General features: G+C 33.6%; 1 protein-coding gene and 1 long non-coding RNA gene across 4 annotated transcripts in view; one reads left to right on the plus strand and one right to left on the minus strand.

Annotated features, from left to right (window-relative positions):
• Positions 1–19927, plus strand: part of LOC131382634 (uncharacterized) — a 1005882-nt gene that overhangs the window by 890872 nt on the left and 95083 nt on the right. The window lies entirely within an intron of this gene.
• MEI4 (meiotic double-stranded break formation protein 4) overlaps positions 1–19927 on the minus strand; it is a 383241-nt gene that overhangs the window by 3349 nt on the left and 359965 nt on the right. The window contains exon 7 of one of the 3 annotated variants that reach the window (XR_009212198.1): positions 16942–17032. The exons of 1 other annotated variant lie outside the window; for it this stretch is intronic. The gene's annotated coding sequence lies outside the window, so the exon portion shown is untranslated. Of the gene's footprint in view, positions 1–16941; positions 17033–19192; positions 19296–19927 lie in introns of those variants that run through there. One more of the 3 variants, XR_009212196.1, reaches the window with a different exon arrangement.

Consider the following 19927-nt stretch of genomic DNA (forward strand, 5'->3'; position numbering starts at 1 on the left):
AGTACTAGGCTTAATACCTGGGTGTCAAAATAATCTGTATAACAAACCCCCATAACACAAGTTTACCTATATAACAAACCTACACATGTACCCCTGAACTTAAAAGTTAAATTATAGAAAAAAAAAACAACACTAACTCAACAATGTACTGCAAAAAACAAACAAACAAAGAGTACCTCTGAATAAACTTCTGGTATGCAAATCTCCGTCTCAGAGTCTGCTTCCCAGGAAACCTGACCTGCAACAGCTGGTACCAGAAGTGGTTGAAGGAAGCAGATTCTAGAATGTGGTCTTGAAATTAGATTGATCAGCAACGAGGACCTCTTTAGAGGTGGTTTGGTGGAGCACTGACCACCCCTGACATAATTATACGATTACTAAAACTTTCAGTGTAGTGATAAACTGAAAAGGGATACCACTGAAAAAAAGTGGATTACTTAAAGGTAAAAGAGAAACAGTAACTATAAGAACTCCATATGGAATTGGATGGCTATTGCTGGGGCCAGTAGATGCTTTAGAGAAAGGGAATAAAAGGTGAGTATGATCAATTACCAGTTAAAAGCTAAGTGTGAAAGACAGAGAGCCAATTTGGCAGCATAGCACATCTTCTGCATCCAGAAGGGAAAAAGGGTGATCAGGCCTAGAGGTTATTCATAAAATTAAGGGAAATCTAAGTGATGTTACATTTTCAACTCCATCTGGTGTGGACTTCAAGGTAAAGGCCCTGAACTGGGAAACTGGAATTTTGCCATAGAATGGAGTCATCTGGATTGATGCAATAGAAATTCTTCGTATTTCCCTGGACCTTTTGGCCTATAAAATTGGCCTACTTTTTCCTGTTAAAAGCTAGCTAGTGCTTACACAAGTCTTGAATATGATGGAGAGGCTCTGCCTTTCTAGAAAACAAATTATCCCCTCAGGATCTACCCATACTTACTTTCTAGGATGCCAGTCTAATAATAACAGTAAATCAATACAAAACTTGGCTGAGAAAGTGCTGAGACTACTAAGAGAAAAAGGGCCTCTACACCAAACGAATGTGGGACCTAACCAATATATGCAACAGGAGCCAGGGAAGTATATACAGAAAAATAACCTGAGGACTCTGAATCAAGGAGGATGAGACATAAGAATGAGGAAGAGAAATTTTATCTTCCATGATATTTTAATGCCTTGCCAAGGATCCTGGGTTATGATACTAACTTACTGCCACAAAGATCTTTGGGAGTTTTGAGAAAACAATGGCTTAGGTTAAGTAAAGTAGAAATGCATAATTGCAGTAAGAGATGCTGGAAGAAGGAACCAAAGGGTCAGAGAATTGGGCGTGCTAGAGTGCACTCACTACATCAAGCCCAAAAGGCTTCCAGATGATTATATTCCCTGGGAAAGCCTGCAAGAACACTCCATTTACCAAAGCAATGGATTGTTGGGAGGGATATCACTGAAATGATCAGTGCAGCCTGACCTCTGAGGCCTTTGGAATTCTTCCATTGCAGCTCAGGCTACAAGTGACTAAGCCAGAAACTTCTAGCCACAGTTGGAGTAGAATTTACTTTCCCATAATCTGTTGGTCAAAACAGACTTAGGCCAGCCCAAATTCAAGAGAATAATAAATGAAATTCACCTCTTAATGGGAGTAGTGTCAAATAATTTGTGAACATCATTAACATGCCATATCCCACAGATAGAATATTTATAGATTCTTGGACCACAGTTGAAAGCTTGACTGGTTAGTCAGAGATTTGGAAAGAAAAGCATTTGAAACTCAGGGATAAGGAAGCTTGGAAAGGGGGAAAAATGGGAAACTCTGAAAGTGGGCACAAAATATTTGTATCACTTATGGTGGCATTAGCCCACCAGAGAGCTTCTACTACAGAAAAGGCATTATACAACCAAGTGGAAGAAAGACTTGGTGGGTCAACACTAGCTAGCCTCTGCAATTGGTCTTCCTGGTGTTGGACCAGTCAGGATATAAATAAAGTAGAGATGAAGGCAAAGATGGATGCTTAGCCTGGGCCAAACATCGTGTGTTACCACCAAGACTATTTGCCTTTCCTTGCTAAATGAACTTGCTATCTATTGCCTTTCCTTGCTAAATGAACTGGCAGCCACATAAATCAATGCTGAATTTCTGATAAGGCACTACCTATCCAGTAAATCTGCCACCCATTCAATGGTAAGTTGGTTACACTGGAGATCTTCCACACTGGAGGGGGCAGTGATTTATCATGACTGGATCTGATACATATTCCAAGCATGGGTTTGTTTGCCTTTTCTTTTTGAATGACTTTAACCAGTACAACATCAGAAAGCTGACAAAGTGTTTGAACCAGCAATACAGTATCATGTGTAATAACTCTTTGGACTAGGCAATCCACTTCACAGCAAAAGTGTGATGGAGGTTACATGACCATAGAATCGACTGGTCTTACCATAAATCTCATCAACCAGTAACTTCCATCCTGAACCAGTGATAGAAGAGTCTCATGGAGGTCAGCTGTGTTGCCAGTTTGGAGAATATTTCCTCCAAAGATGAGATGCCGTATTTTAAATGCAGAATGCCCTCCGTAACATTGACAATTATATAGCAATATGCTTCCAACAGGTAAATAGGTTTGAGAACCAAGGAATGGAAGTTCTCCCTATCATTATTCTCAGTCATTCACTTGGGCAATCTGTTTTTCCTGTGTGGGTTTAGAGTTTCTGGTTTTGAGAGAGGTGACATATCCACAAGTAGACAAAATAAGAGTTCTTTAAACTTTAAGCTATGGCTGATACTTGGTCATTTCATGCTCCTTCTAACAAGAGACCTTCAAGGAAGAAATTTTCATATTAGCAGGGATAATTGATCCTCATAACCAAGAGGATGTTGGACTTATTTTACTTGATAGGATTTTCAATATGATTTTGAATGGAAATGGTAGGAATGTATATATGTGCCTTAGGGCTGGTTATGAAAGCATGGAGAACTAGATTTGACATTCAAGTGATCCGGTTGGATATTTCTTCTCATTTCCTTACTCAATTTTGATGGTAAATGTGTCATCAAAGCAGCCACACTCTGAGAAGCCCATGGTGATTAAGGGCTCAGACCTCTTAGCAAACAAGGTGCAAGCTGGGAGTAAGAGTATCTAGATCAGGTAAGATGTAGCAGAAAATATGAAAAACTCTACATAAAACAAAATAATTGGATGTGTTTTCCAAAACTTAGTATAAAGGAAACTCTAGGCTAGATTAATTTTCTAGTCAATTATGTTAAATATTTAAGTAAGAAATGGTAGAGTGCTTGTACAAATTCTTACAGAAAATAGAAGAGGAGGGAATACTTCTCAATTCATTTAATGAGGCTAGCATTTGTCTTATATGAAAGCTAGACAAAATCCTGGTAAGAAAAGAGATTATAGATCAATATCCTTCATGAACATAGACACAAATCTTCTTAACAAAATTATAGCAAATAAATCCAACAAAACATTAAAATAGTAAGGCATTTTGACCAAGTGATGTTTATCTAAAACATACAAGGTTAATTTAATATTCAAAGATAAATCAATGTATTTTACCACTTTAATAGAATGAATGATCAAAATAATTATTACTTCAATGAATGCAGAGAAAGCATTGAACAAAATTCAGCTTTCATTTATAATAAAACTAAAGCTATAAATTAACTAGGAAGTGAAGAAATGTCACTAGAACTGATAAATGGTATCTTAAAAATTACCTACAACTAAAATTATACTTATTGGTACAATACTGAATGATTTACGACAAAGTTTGGGGATAAGAGAAGTATGTGTGATCCTACCAGTTTTATTTAAAAAAGAGAAAAGACAAAAAAGAGCTTAAAGTTTGTAAATTAGGGAGCAAAATTGTTTTAAGTTTATATGATTATTAACACAGAAAATGCTAAGGCATCTACAAAAAGCCTACTAAAACTAATAAGAGATTTTGCAAGAAATCAGGATATAGGGTCAATACAAACTTAGTTGTATATGTTGGCAATAATTTAAAAATAATCTTATAGAAAAAATAGGTAAAAACATTTGTTTCTTTAGGTTATGCAAAGGTTTTTTTTAGACAGAACCCTAAAAGCACAAAATATAAAACAATGCCCAAATTAACTTCATTACAGATTCAAAACTCTATGTACAAAGAGTTTGTATCTTTTGTATAAAAAGAACTCTTACAACTCAATAATAAGTAGAAAATATACCTAAAAAGTGGATGAAAGATTTGAGCACTTTACAAAGGGAATAATACGTAAGAATAGGCAATAAGCACATAAAAAGATGACTAGACATCAAACAAATACAAATTAAAATCAAAATGAGATAGCATTAGACACTCACTAGATGAAAGTTAAGAGGCCTATGAATATCAATTGTTGATGATATAGGGCATCTGAAAATGTCATACACTGCTGATGGGAAGGCAAAATGGTACAGGATGTGAGGGAAAAGTTCAGTATTTGGAAAAATGATGGCTGTATATTAAAAAGTTAAAAATATATAACCAAGTAATTTCAATCCTAGGTATTTATACAAGAGAAGTGATTACATCTGTTAACACAAAGATATTTCTGCAAATATTCACAGGAGGATTATTCATACTAACTAAAACCTGGATTCAATACGAATATCCACCAGTTGATGAATAGTATACTAGCATGACATATATCCATGAAGTGAAACACTATTTAGCCAGAAAAAGAAACACAATATACACCACAACATAGAGTAACTTTAAAAAGTATTATTGGTAAAATAATTCAAATAAAATAGATAATTTATAATGATTATTTTAATTTGAAATTCCAGAAAATATGAAACTTGTTGTAACAGAACAATCAATGATTTCCTGTGGCCTGAGATAGAAGAAGAAGGTGGGCACAAGGTTGCAGGATCAACTGCAGAAAAGTTAGGAGAAAATATTTTAGGATGAGGGCACTGTTTTATATCTTTACTGTGGTGGTGGGTACACAGTTATATATAATTATTAAAATTCATTCAACTATGTTCTTTTTAAAATCTCATTGTGATAAAAACAAACATGAGATCTACCTCTTAACATGTTGCTAAGTGTACGTTATTGTTGAGTATAATGCAATGTTATTCAGCAAATGTCTAGAGTTTATTCATCTTGCTTAACTGAAACTTGATTATAACCACCTATTGATTATGGAAAATCTGCCCATTGATTATAACTACCTACTTCCCCCTTCCCACAGCCCCCAGGCTCTCTTCTTAAAATAGATTAATTTAATATATATGAATAGTACTTCAATAAAAAACAATGCTTCATGTATCTTGAAGCATTGTTGCTAGATGTACACACATTTTGGATTGTTCTATCTTCTTGGTGTATTTGTTCTTCCATCATTATTAAATGCTCGTTATTATCTCTGCTAATTTCCTTCTCCTGAAATTTACTCTGATATTATTATGTCCACCAATCTTTTGATTGGTTTCCCTACGGTATAACTTCATCGTTTTTCCTTTAAACGTATCTTTTTTAGCATATTTTAAATGGGTTTCTGGTAGACAATGGTTTGGTTTTGTTCTTTAAACCAATTTCCAATCTGTATTTTATAGCTCATGTGTTTAGATAGAACAAACAAGAAAGAGATAAAATATTATAATTAGAGACTTCAACACTCTCTTCTTTCAGTTAAGGACTTCTTTCTTCTCTCTTCTTTGACAAAAGAAATAGAAAATCTTAATGTAATAAACATTTATAGAATACTCCATCCAACATTATCAGAGTAACTATTCTTTACTGCTACACATGAAACATTTGTGAAAACAAACCATATCCTGGGTTACGACACAAACATTAATGAATTAAAGAGAATTGAATTAACACAAAGTGTCTTCTTTGGTCATATGACCCTAATGAAATTAAACCTGATGTCAATAACAGGAAAATGTCCAGAAAATTCCCTGAATTATTAAAAATCAAATAATGCAATTCTAAATAGTGGTTGGGTCAAAGTGGGTTCAGAATATACATTGAATTGATTTTAAACTAAAATACAATGCATTAATACATATGCGATGCAGATATAGCCATCCTTGGAGAGAAATTTGTGCCATTAAAATGCACATATTAAGAAAAAAAATTTCAGATAAATTTAAACTTCCACCTTGATAAAATAAGAGAAAACTTATTCTTTTTTATTTTTCTAGAAAAAAATAGGAGCAAACTAAACCCACGGAAACCAAGATGATATAATAAAGAGAAGAGAAAAATAAATAAAATTGAAATTAGAAAATAGAGAAAATAAATGAAACCAAACTTCGTTTTATTTTTAAGATCAATAAAGTTGATAAAGTGTTAGCTGGTCTAAGAAAAAGATGGACAGGAAACAAATTACTTAAATGAAAACTATCACTTCAGGGATATCACTGTAAATATCACAATTATTAAACAGATAATAAGGGAGTACTATAAAGAACCCTAGTCATACAAATTCAAAAACATAGATAAATGGACCAATTCATTGAGACACAAAAAGTACCAATACTTATGCAAGAAGAAACAGAATACTTAGTAGTGTTATATCTCTTTTAAAAACTGAATTACTAGTTTAAAACCTTAAAAAAAAACTCTTGTTTCAGATGGTTCCTATTGAAAGTTATACTAATTTTTATCATCTCTCCAGGAAGTGAAAAGAAGTGTTCCCAACTCATTTTATAAAGCGAACATTACCCTGAGACCTAAAACAAAGACACTACAAAGAAAGAAACTACAAACCAATATTCCAGATGGAAATAGACACAAAATGTCTCAATAAAACATTATTGGATTGAATGCAGCAATATATGAAAGAAGATAAAGCATTAGGACCAAACATGGTTTATCTAGGCTGGTCAACAACAAAAAATTGATCACTATATCATCAGATACTATTACAGACAACTATATGCTCACAAACTGAAAAATCTAGAGGAGATGGAAAAACTCCTGGAAACATATAGCCTCCTGAGATTAAATGGGGAAGAAATAGAACTACTGAACAGATCAATAATCAGTAGCAAGATGATTCAGTAATATAAAATCTCCCAATCAAAAGAAAGAGCCCAGGGCCAGGTGAATTTACAGCCAAACTCTAACAAACATGCAAAGAAAAACTAATTCCAATTCTTCTGAGAGCATTCTGAAAATATCAAGGAGAAGGGAATAACTTCTAACTAATTTTACAAGGCCAATAGCACACTGATACCAAAACCAGACAAGGACACCACCAAAAAAGAAAACGACAGACCAGTGTCCCTGAGGAAAATAGACACAAGAATCCTCAATAAAATACTAGACAATCAACTCCAACAGCACATCAAAAAGATAATATATACCATTATCAGGTGGGATTTATCTCAGGGATGCAAGTATGGTTAAACATATGCATCAATAAATGTCATGCATCATATCAGTAGAATTAAGGACAAAAATCATATGATCATATAATCATATAAGTAGATGCAAAAAAACCATTCATGAAATTTAGCATTCCTTCATGATAAAAATTCTCAACAATCTAAGCATGGAAGAAACATACCTAAAAGTATTAAAGGCCATATATGACAAACCCACAGCCAACATCATTCTTCATAGGGAATAACTGAAACATTCCCTCTAGAAACTGGAAAAGACAAGGATGCCTTCTCTCACCACTCTTACTCAACATAGTACTGAAAATCCTCACTAGAGAAATGAGGCAAGAAAATGTATCCAAATTAATAAAGAGGAAGTCAAATAATCCCTTTGTGCTGATGATATGATTTCATATCTAGAAAACCCTAAAGACAACACCAAAAAACTCATGGATTTCATAAATGAATTGAGTAAAGATTCAGGATACAAAATAAGCATACAGAAATCAGTAGTGTTTCTATATGCAAATAATGATCTACCCAATGATCAAATCAAGAAGGCAATCCCATTTACAATGGCTACAAAATATATCTATGATATATTTAGCCAAGGAGGTGAAAGATCTCTACAAGGGGAACTACAAAGCACTGATGAAAGAAATTGTAAATGACACAAACAAATGGAAAAACATCCATGCTCATGGATTGGGAGAATTAAGATCATTAAAATGACGATACTGCCAAAAGCAATCTACAGATTCAATGCAATCCCCATCAAATTGCCAATGTCTTTTTCTGTAGAATTAGAAAAAACAATTTTGAAATTCATAGGGAATTAAAAAAAACCCCAAGTAGCTGAAGCAATCCTAAGCAAAAAGAACAAAGCTGCAGTCCATCACATTACCTGACTCCAAATTATACTACAAGGCTATATTAACCCAAACAGCATACTACTGTTATAAACATAAACACACAGACCAATGAAACGGAATAGAGAACCAAGAAATAAAGCCAGATACCTACAACTAACTGATTTTCAACAAGGTCAACGAAAGTGTTCACTAGGGAAAAGACACCCTATTCAATAAATGGCACTAAAACAATTGAATGGTTATATGGAGAATGAAACTAGACCCATACCTCTCACCATATATTAACAAAAGTTAACTCAGGATGGATTAAAGACTTAAATATAAGATCTGAAACTATAAAAGTCCTCAAAGAAAAGCTATGAAAATCTCTCTGGACATTGGCTTAAGCAAAGAATTTGTGACCAAGTCCTCAAAAGCAAGCAGAGCAAAGCCAAAAAGTAAACAAATGAGACTCAATTAAACTAAAAAAGCTTCTATACAGCAAAATAAGCAATCAACAGAGTAAACAGACAACCTAGAGAAGTGAAAACCATGCCTCTTACAAAGGGCTAATATCTGGAATCTAGAAGAAACTGAAGCAACTCAACAAGAACCAAACAATATCAATAAAAAGTGAGCAAAGGACATGAACAGGTATTTTTCAAAAGAAGACATACAAATGGTCAACGTATGGAAAAGTTCTCAATATCACTAATCACCAAAGAAATGTAAATGCAAATTATAACCACAGTGAGATACCATCTTACACTACTCAGAATGGCCATTATGTAAAAGTCAAAAAAAACAACAGATATTGGTAAGGAGGGAAAGAAAAGGGAACTCTTATAAACTGTGGATGAGAATCTAAATTAGTACCACCTTTATGGAAAACAGTAGAATTAATTATAGAATTACCATTTGATCCAACAATCTCACTACTGAATATATACACAAAGGAAAAGAAATTGTTATATCAAGAAGATACCTGCCCTTATGTTTATTGCAGCATTATTCACAATAGCAAAAATACAAAGTCAACCTAAGTGACCATCAACAGAGACTTGGATAAAGAACATTTGTGTGTGTGTGTGTGTGTGTGTGTGTGTATGTGTATGTGTGTGTGTGTCTCATAGAATACTATTCAGCTATTGAAAAAATGAAATCATGTATTTTACAGTGACATGGATGGAATTGCAGGCTATTATCCTAAGTGAAATAATTCAGAAATACGAAGTCAAAACCACATGTTCTCACTTATAATCAGGATCTAAACAATGAGTACACCAGGAAATACAGAGTGGAATAACAGACATTGAAGACTACAAAGGTTGGAGGGTGGGAGGGAGCTGAGAGTTGACTAAATACCTATTGGGGACAAAGTTTACTATTCAAGTGATGGGTATATCAGAAGCCTGGACTTTATCACTATGCAATGTAAGCATGTTAGAAATCTGTACTTGTACCCCCTAAATTTATAAAAATAAAACACAATAAATTTATCAATGTAATCAACAAATGGACTACAGAAGAAAAACTGCATCATCTTAATAGATATAGAAAATGAATTTATACATATCAACATCCATTTATGATAATTTCTCTCAGCAAACTATAAATACAAGAAAAGATATTTAATCTGAGACTGTCTCTAAATTATTTACAAGTAATATCATATTTAATGGGAAAAACCTAAAGACTTTCCTCTCAAAACCAAAACCAAGGTGATATGGTTTGGCTCTGTGCCCTCACCCAAATTACATCTCGATTTGTAATACCCATGTGTCGAGTGAGAGACCTGTAATCCCCACGTGTCAATGGAGGGAGATAATTGGGTCATGGGGGCGGTTTCCTCCATGCTGTTCTCATAATGGTGAATGAGTTATCATGAGATTTGATGATTTTATAAGGGGCTTTTCCCCTTTAGTATTCTCTTCTTCTCCCTCCTGCTGCCTTGTGAAGAGGTGCTTGCTTCCCATTCCGCTATGATTGTAAGTTTCATGAGGCTTCCCCAGCCATGTGGAACTGTTAGTAAATTAAACTTCTTTCCTTAATAAATTACCCAGTCTCAGGAAGTGTGAGAATGGACTAATATAGTAAATTGGTACTGGTAGAGTGGGGTACTGCCACAAAGATAGCCAAAAACATGGAAGTGACTTTGGAACTGGGTAATAGGCAGAGGTTAGAATGGTTTGAAGGGCACAGAAGAAGAAAAGATGTGGGGAAGTTTGGAACTTTGTAAAGACTTGTTCAATGGTTTTAACCAAAATGCTGATAGTGATATAAACAATAAAGTCCAGGCTGAAGTGGTCTCAGATGGAGATGAGGAACTTATTGGGAACTGGAGCAAAGGTTACTCTTGCTATGCTTTAGCAAAGAGGCTGGTGGCATTTTACCTCTGCCCTAGAGATCTGTGGAACTTTGAACTTGAGAGAGATGATTTGAAACTGGAGCTTATGTTTAAAAAGGAAGCAGAGCATAAAAGATGAGATTTTGGACTGTGCATTTTTGAGTTAATGCTGAAATGCATTAAAATTTTAGACTTGGGAAGGCATGACTGGTTTTGCAATGTGAGAAGACATGAGATTTGAGAGGGACCAGGGGTGGAATAATATGGTTTGGCTCCATGTCTCCACCCAAATCTCATTTTGAATTGTAATACCCACAGGTCAAGGGAGGGACCTGTAGTCCCCATGTGTCAATGGAGGGAGGTAATTGGATTATGGGCCTAGTTTTTCCCGTGCTGTTCTCATGATAGTGAGTTCTAATGAGATCTGATGGTTTTATAAGGGGCTCTTCCTTCTTCACATTCTTTTCTTCTCTCTCCTGCCACCTTGTGATAAAGGTACCTGCTTTCCCTTCTGCCATGATTTTAAGTTTCCTGATGCCTCCCCAGCCATGTAGAACAGTGAGTCAATTAACCCTCTTTCCTTCATAAATTACCCAGTCTCAGGGAAATTCTTTATAGCAGTGTGAGAATGTACTAATACACTAGGCAAACATTCTTGTCTCATCACTTATATTTAATATTATGCTACAAATCCTGGCTAATGAAAAAAGTAAAAAAAAAAAAAAAGAATGAAAGAAAGAAAAGACATACAGATGGGAAAGGAAGATATATTACCATTAAAAAAAAAAAGCATTATTAACAGAATGCACAAAATCTCAAGAAATCCATAGAAATACCTCTTGGAATTAATAAATGAATTTAATAAGTTCACAAAATACAAAGTCAGTATACAAAAATAATTATTTCTGCATATTAGTTTTAAACTATTAAAAACCAAAACCCAAAACTTATTAAAAAATGCACCATTTACAAAAATCAGAACCATAAAATGGCAAAGTATAAATCTAACAAAATACAGGCAGAACTTGAAAGACAAAACTGCAAAATGTTAATAAAAGAAATCAAAGAAGTCCAAAATATAAATATGGATATTATTAAAATGTTAATTCTTCTCAAATTGATAAAGATTTCACACAACCTCAATCAAAAGCCCAACAGGATCGTGTGGAAATATTTACAAGTTGAGTGTAAAGTCAAGTCAGAAAGCAAACAAATAAATGAACAACAAATATTAATAATTTCGAAAAAAGCTAATTTTCAAAAAGAAGAACAAAATTGAAGGACTCATATAAAGCAACAGTAACCAAGACAATATAGTATTGGCAAAATAATAAGCATATAGATCCATGGAAAACAGCAGAGACTGCAGAAATAAACACACAGATATGGTCAACTGATTTTTTTTTTTTAAAGGGAAAAAGGTATACAATAGTGAAAGAACAGTCTTGTCAACAAATAGTGCTAGAGCTGCTCAATATTCACATGCAAAAAGTAACAACCTCAATCCATACCTCACACAAAATATAAAATCAACTTAAAATGATACACAAAACTTTCATACCTAAAATTATAAAACTTGTAGAAAAAATGTAAAAGTCCTTTTTTCAATATACATGTTACCTTTATTAAAAGACTATTATCAGTCTGGGTGCAGTGGCTCATGCCTGTAATCTCAGCACTTAGGAGGAAGAGAAGGGAGAATTGCTTGTGTACAGGAGTTCGAGAGCAGCCAGGACAACATAGCAAGACTCTGTGTCTAAAAAAATAATAGCCAGATGTGGCGGCATGTACCTGTAATACTAGGTATTATACCTGTAATATAGGTAGTTGGCAGTCTGAGGGTGGAGGATTGCTTGAGCCCAAGAGTTTGAGGTTACAGTGAGCTATGATCCTGCCACTACTCTCCACTCTCCATCCTGGGTGAGAGAGTGAGATCTTGTCTCTTAAACAAAACGAAACAATTATCAATTAATACTTTCTATTATTCTTGTTTGTAGGGAAACTCTAATGTTTTCATATATGCACACATTATGGAATAATTAAATCCATCTAATTAACATATCTATAACCTCACATATTTTCCTTGTGTGTAGTGTAAAAATTTAAAATCCACTCTTTTAGAATTTTTGAATATATGATACATTATTGTTAACAATAGTCACCATGCTGTGCAATAGATTTCAAAACTTACTCCACTTGTCTAACTGAAACTTTTTACCTTTTAACCAAAAATCTCCCTACCCCTAACCTTTGGTAACCACTATTTTACTCTCTGCCTCTATGAATTTTACTTTTTTTAAATTTCTAATATATGCAGTATTTTTCTTTCTGTGCCATAATATTTTTATTTCACTTGGCATAATGTCCTCTAAGTTTCTCAGGTTAGACAAAGATTTCTTAAATACAACATGAAAAATCAGTAAATTTAAAACAACAAATAAGACTTCAGAAAAATGAAAAACTTGTGTTATGTGAAAGGTACTGTTAAGAGAATGAAAAGATAAGCTACTGACTGGGAAGAAAATATTTTCAAATCATATATGTGATAGTAGATTTGCATGTAGAATGTGTAAAGAATTCTCAGAAATCAAATATAAGAAATCAATCTAATTACTTAAAAATGTCCATGAGATCTGAACACTTTATCAAACTGATGACAAAAGATATGCAATACTCTTAGTCATTATAGAGATGCAAATTAAAACTTCATGAGACACCAGTACATACTTATTATGATGTTTTTAAAAAAATGACAACACCAAGCACTTAGATGATGATATGATTTGGATATTTATCTCCCAAATCTCATGTTGAAATGTAATCCTCAGTGCTGGAAGGGGAGCCTGGTGGAAATGTTTGGGTCATGGGAGTGGATTCCTCATGGCTTGGTGCTGTACTCAAGAAAGTGAATAAGTTCCTTTGAGATCTGATTGTTTAAAAGCGTGTGGCATTTATGAGACATTACTAATATATTAAAACTCTTAAGTCATTTACCTTTAATCCATGGTTGGCCCTGGAAACATAATTGTTGAATGGATGAATGAATGAATGAATGAATCATTGATTAATAACAAAAGAAAAAATTAGGAAAATTTAAATCTCAGAAAACTTGTCTCTCAAATCAAAGTGAGAATTAATTGTATGATAAATATTTCTTTCAGAAACATAAGCATTTCTGTTTTTATGTCTGATAATTGAAGATTGTTCTGAAAGTGACAGTCTTTTTAATATGCTTTAGTGCAGTCTTTAGTTTTCCTACATTTGATCTTTTAAGCAAGCCCTACATTTTCACCCTAATATAAATTTTTCTTTGCTTATTATTTATCTCTTTCATTTAAATCTACTAAAATATTGTTTATGTCTTCAATTCTTTAATGTTGTGTTCATTAAAGAGGAAATAAGAGAAAAATTATTCTTATTTCCTTCTTTAAAGTTAATATCAAATATGTAATTATATACTTCTCATTAGATGTAGCTTACTTTATGCCACAATTGTCATCTCATTGATGATAGCTTCCAAAATTAACTCAATTCTGCTAATAATGTATTGTAGTTTTAACTGTCATGTTTTTCTGACTTAAATATGGAAATAAAAATTAAAGTACTTTTTAATATATGAACCGTTCCTGGAGTTATTTTCAGGAACAGAAAACATTTTCACAGAACATATTGTTTGAATCTGTTAAAAGCGAATAAAGAGACACCCAGGGACCATCATCTCTAAACCTATTTCTGAAGGAGCTGACCCTTTCATTCTGTTTGATTCTCTTTCCTTTCATTACCCTACTTCCTAGGCTTATATTTCTAATTTTAAAAATTCAGATTAGTTCCACATCTTCCATCTATGCCACATGTAGATTTAAGTAGCCTTCTATGCAGAAATGACAAAAAGAGAAAGTAGTTCTCTTTTCAATAGACAAGACTGTCTCATTGAATGAATGGCATCTCCCATGATAAAAAGAAAAAAATAAAAATAATGCTTTTATAGTAAAAAGAAAGCCCCAATCAACTTTCATTACTCAGGAGACACCCACCTAGTTTGAATTAGGACTCTGCTGCTTACTGGCTACATCACCTTGGGCATGGTATTTGACTTATTTGTGCCTCATTGTCTTCTAAAATATGAGGATTCTATTAGTATCTATTTTATAGGATGACTGTCAGGTAAAAAGGACCAATATCTGTTATGCATAGAACAGTGAATGGCACACATTCAGTGTTACAAGTTAATAACATTTATTGTTATTATAACCATTATTGATTCTCACTAAAACTGTGTAAGAAAGATAGGAGAGTAACCACACCATTTTAGAACAGCATAGTCCCTTCCCTACAAATAACTTGGAAAAATCGGCAATATTATTCTTCTCTGAGAATCCAACATGAAATCACAACATAGCAAGCGATGAAGCTATATACAGAGATACTTTAAATAAATCAAAGGTCTCACAGGCTAGCTGGACTTCTCTATAACCTAACTTAGGTTTTAAAATCTATCAAAAAAGAAGTAAATTAGAATGAGATTTCTTAGTCACAGTAGCTTTTATAAAAGAGATCCAAAGATTCTGGTCAAAAATATGAATCTACCTTGTTCTTATAACATATATATTCCTATTGTGTAAGTATCTTTGATGCAATGGTATTTAGAAAAGAGGCTGGTCTATGATAAGTGCTCTATAAATTATAGCTGTTACTTATTATTTACTACTTATTTACATTATTATTATAATTAATATTGTCCTTTTATATTTTATCCTCAGAAAGTACACTTCAGATTCTAATTTCAAGTACTATAATACACTGTGCCTTCACAGGAAGGATGCATAAAAAGAAGGTTGGAGGAGTAGCTAACATCTGTAAGACTTCTACGTTTCAAACACTGGCATTCTAACATTGTACAGATATGTTTAGATGAGGTGCCTAAACTAAGAGTTGGGAAATCAGGTTTCTGAGATGGCAGGGCCCAATGCCACAGTCCCGAACTTAATAGAATCACTAAACTAATCGGGGAGCTTTGACAAATAGATGGACAGCTATTCTCAAGTAAAACCCTAGTTTCAACTCTGGCCTCATGTGGAATTTCCTTTACAAAACTTCCGTACTCTAACTTCTATAGTTTCTCCAAACTTTTAGTATAATGGAGTTTGTTAATGTTTCCTTTAAATGTTTAGTAAAATATCAATCACTCAAATTTTTGATGACTGATATTTCACACACTGTGTAATACTAGTCATCAAAAATAAATATAGACATGGTCAAATTTTACTGTGTACTTAGGTACCTACCACATGTGAAGCACCCTGCTGAGTACAGGAACCATGAAGCTGGGTAGGACAAAGGCAATCAGAACAGATGGATAAACTAGTAATAGCAGCACACTGTGATACTAGCAGCAACCTTGGAGATACACAGAGAGAAAAGAAACTTGAAAATGTTAAACACTAAAATTAGAAATAAGCTGATGAGATCCTAAACCATGCTTACATGATTGTTCATGCTTTAGTGAAAAGATAAGAATTATTTCTAATTGCTTGGTTTTAAATGTGTACTTTTAAACTACAAAAGTGTGCTTAAATGCATTCTTTCTCCATTAAGTACCTTTTCTAATAGTCTTTAAACTGTTAAATTCATTTTTATATAGCCTTTTTTTAACCAATAATATAAAGGTAAAGAAAAAATGTGAATTAATGGAAAAGCACAGCCTTTTTCATATTAACCACTTTCAGAAAACAGTGTCCTCAGTATAGGGAGTTCCATATGCCTCTGAACTGAAGGCCTGCATTTTCCCCTAAATATGCAACATCTGCATGTAACATTTTAGTCATTCCTAAAACTTTTCAATCAAACTTTTATAAAGCTATTCAATGTTATTTTGTTTTATGTAAGAATTTCTGAGAAAAACTGGGATAATGATGTACATTTTAAGTACATTGTAATTGTTAGAACAATATATATATATTATTATAACAATTACAATATATATTTAGTAACTAAAAATTCTGTGTTTTTAAGCCCCGAGTTTCCATTATCATCAAAGAAGATAAAGTAGAAAACCACTTATTTCATTTTAACTTCTAAGTATTATCAATTTCCTTACTTATTAAAATTTAGCAAAAATTACTACAGTGTTCCCATAAACACCAAGACTTTTACTTTTCCTTTTTACATTTTGAAAAGATCATACAGCAAATTCTTGCTCCTGGTAATGGTGAATTAGCTTGGAAATACTAATCCTACTGCCAATAATAATAATAATGAACTGTGAACAAAATATTAAAGGAATTACTTGAAGCAATTTAGAAACTAGAGAACACATAACTTTTAAAATATCCATATTTATTTATTTTTTCTTTGGGACATTCCTCAGTCTCCACAACAACACAAAGATAATATTCAGGCACAAAGTCGTAGTCTTACTGGGTTGAAGAGTCACAGTTTGGATTTCAGGGCTCTCACAGAACCTGGAAACTGAGAGTGTCAGTATCATAGACAAGCAACATCATAGACAGGTAAGCCTAACAATTTTCATACATTCTTGGTGGACAAATGAGCTGTGACAGTGCAAGGAGCTGAGAGGGAAAACAAAATCTAGAAGGCCGAACGTGCTGAACAAAGATATTAACAGCTTCTTTCTAGTGAAGGGAAGACAAAGTTTGGAGTTTAATCCTTCCAAGTTAGAGAGGTCCGGTAAACACCTCAGAATTTTCATGACTGCTACAGAACTGTCATAACCTAGGACTAAGGAACACGTTTCAGACATGATGGCATATCTTAAATTGGTCCATCTAACAAAGCCTTAAACCAAACTTCTTATACAAGATAAAGGCCATGAAACAAATGCCTGCTTGAACAAAATTCATCATTACTCGGAGGGAAATAACAGAATCCGGAGTCTCTAGCATACAGTCACACACCACATTATGACCTTTTGATCAATGACAAACTGCATGTAAGACAGTGGCCCCATAAGATGATAATGAAGCTGAAAATTTTCAATCACCTGCTGGTTTCGTAGCCATCCTAAGATCATAGTGCAATGCATTATTCACACATGTGTGGTGGTGCTGGTGTAAACAAACCTACTGTTGCCAGTCATGAAAATATCGCACATACAATTATGTACACTGCATAATAGTTGATAATGATAATAAATGGCTGTGTTACTGGTTTATGTATTTACTATAGTATACGTTTTAGCATTATTTTGGAGTGTACTTCTACTAATTAAGAAAAGGATAGCTCTAAAACAGCCTCAGGCAGGTGCTTCAGGAGATATTCCAGAAGACAGCATTCTTATAATAGGAAATGACAGCCCATGTGTGTTATTGCCTGGAGGACCTTCCAGTAGGATAAGATATAGAGGTGGGAGACAGTGATATTGATTTTTCTAACCCTGTTTTGGCTTAGGATAATGCGTGTGTTTTTGTTTTAGTTTTTAACAAAAATGTCTAAAAAGTAAAAAATAAAAAATTTTAAAAATAGAAAAATGCTTATATAATAAGGATATGAAGAAGGAAAATATTTTTGTTCAACTGTGCAATGTGGTTGTGTTTTAGGTGTTAGTTCAAAGTAGTCAAAAAGTTTTAAAAATTAAAAAGTTTACAAGGTAAAAGAATTATAATAAGCTAAGATTAATTTATTACTGAAAAAAGAAATTTAAAAAATAAATTTAGTGTGGCCTAAGAATACAGCGTTTATAAAGTCTACAGTAGTGTACAGTAATGTCCTAGGCTTGAGTGTACCATTATTTTTCTTTTATACTGTATTTTCACTGTAGATTTTATATGTTTAGATACACAAATACTTACCATTGTGTTACAATTGCCTAGAGTACTCAGTACAGTAATATGCTGTACAGGCTGGGTGTTGTGGCTCATGCCTGTAATCCCAGCACTTTGGGAGGCTGAGGTGGGCGCATCATGAGGTCAGAAGATCGAGACCATCCTGGGTAACATGGTGAAACCCTGTCTCTACTAAAAATATGAAAAATAAGCCAGGCGTGGTGGTATGCGCCTGTAGACCTAGCCACTCGGGAGGCTGAGGCAGGAGAATCTCTTGAACCCTGGAGGTGGAGGTTGCAGTGAGCTGAGATTGTGCCATTGCACTCCAGCGTGGGCGACAGAGCAAGACTCCATCTCAAAAAAAAAAAAAAAAAAAAAAAAAAAAAAAACCATCCTGCGTAGGTTTCAAGCCTAGAACAGTAAGCTATACCATATAACTTAGATGTGTAGTAGCCAGTACTCTCTAGGCTTGTGTAAGCATACTCTGTGATATTCACACAATGATGAAATTGCTTAACAACACATTTCTCAGAAGGCATTCCAGTTGTTAGGCAAGGCTAGTATGAGAATGAGTATGAAGTCCCTAGCAGCAGACATAGGGATTCTAGAACTCTCTTGCAGTCTTTCTCTCCAGTTATCCCATGGGCTGCCCACAGGAAAGATCAGAAAGTATTGAGAGAAAGCTTCCTCTATACTTCTGACTGGACGAGGAGAACAGCGCCCACTGTTCTTAAAGTATTTAGAAATAAATTTAATAAAAAATATGTAAGATCTCTATACTGAAAAATACTGAGAGAAATTTTAAATGGTGTAAATAAATAAAGAGACGTTTCACGTTCCTTATTTGGAAGATTCAATGTTGTTTAGATGGACATTCTCTGTAAATTGATCTACAGATTCCATGCAATCCAAATCAAAATCCCAGTGGCTATTTTCATGGAAACTGAAAAGTAAATTTCAAAATTAATATGGCCATTCAAAGGACCTATAATAGTCAAACAATTTTGAAGAACAAACATGCAACACTTGAAAGACCTGATTTGAAAACTTACTTTAAAATAAATTTAGTTTAGCCTAAGTATTCAGTGTTTATAAAGTCTACAGTAGTGTGCAATAATGCCCTAGGCCAGAGTGTGCCATTTTTTATCATGAGGTGCACCATTTGTATCTATTACACTACATTTTCACCATATAATTTAGATAGACAAATACTTACCATTGTGTTACAATTGTTCCATTCAAGACAGTGGGAATATTGGAATAAGAATAGACAATTAGTTGATTCACTTGGAATACAGATTCCAGTCCATACATACACAATTAGTTTTTTACTAAAACAAGGAAGTATTAATTCTTTTATAAATATTCCTTAAACAACTGTGTATCTCAATGGAAAAATTTGTATGGCAATTCTTACTTTATGCCATATAAAAATAATTTTGAGATGGATTATATGAATAACATCTACATTTAAAAGCTAAATCTATAAAATATCTAAAAATCAACATGAAAGAAAACCTTCACCATCTTGTGGGTATGCAAAGATTTCCTGGAAAGGACATTAAAAACATTAAT

Source organism: Hylobates moloch, unplaced genomic scaffold, assembly GCF_009828535.3.
Source record: "Hylobates moloch isolate HMO894 unplaced genomic scaffold, HMol_V3 SCAFFOLD_2, whole genome shotgun sequence".
NCBI lineage: Eukaryota > Metazoa > Chordata > Mammalia > Primates > Hylobatidae > Hylobates > Hylobates moloch.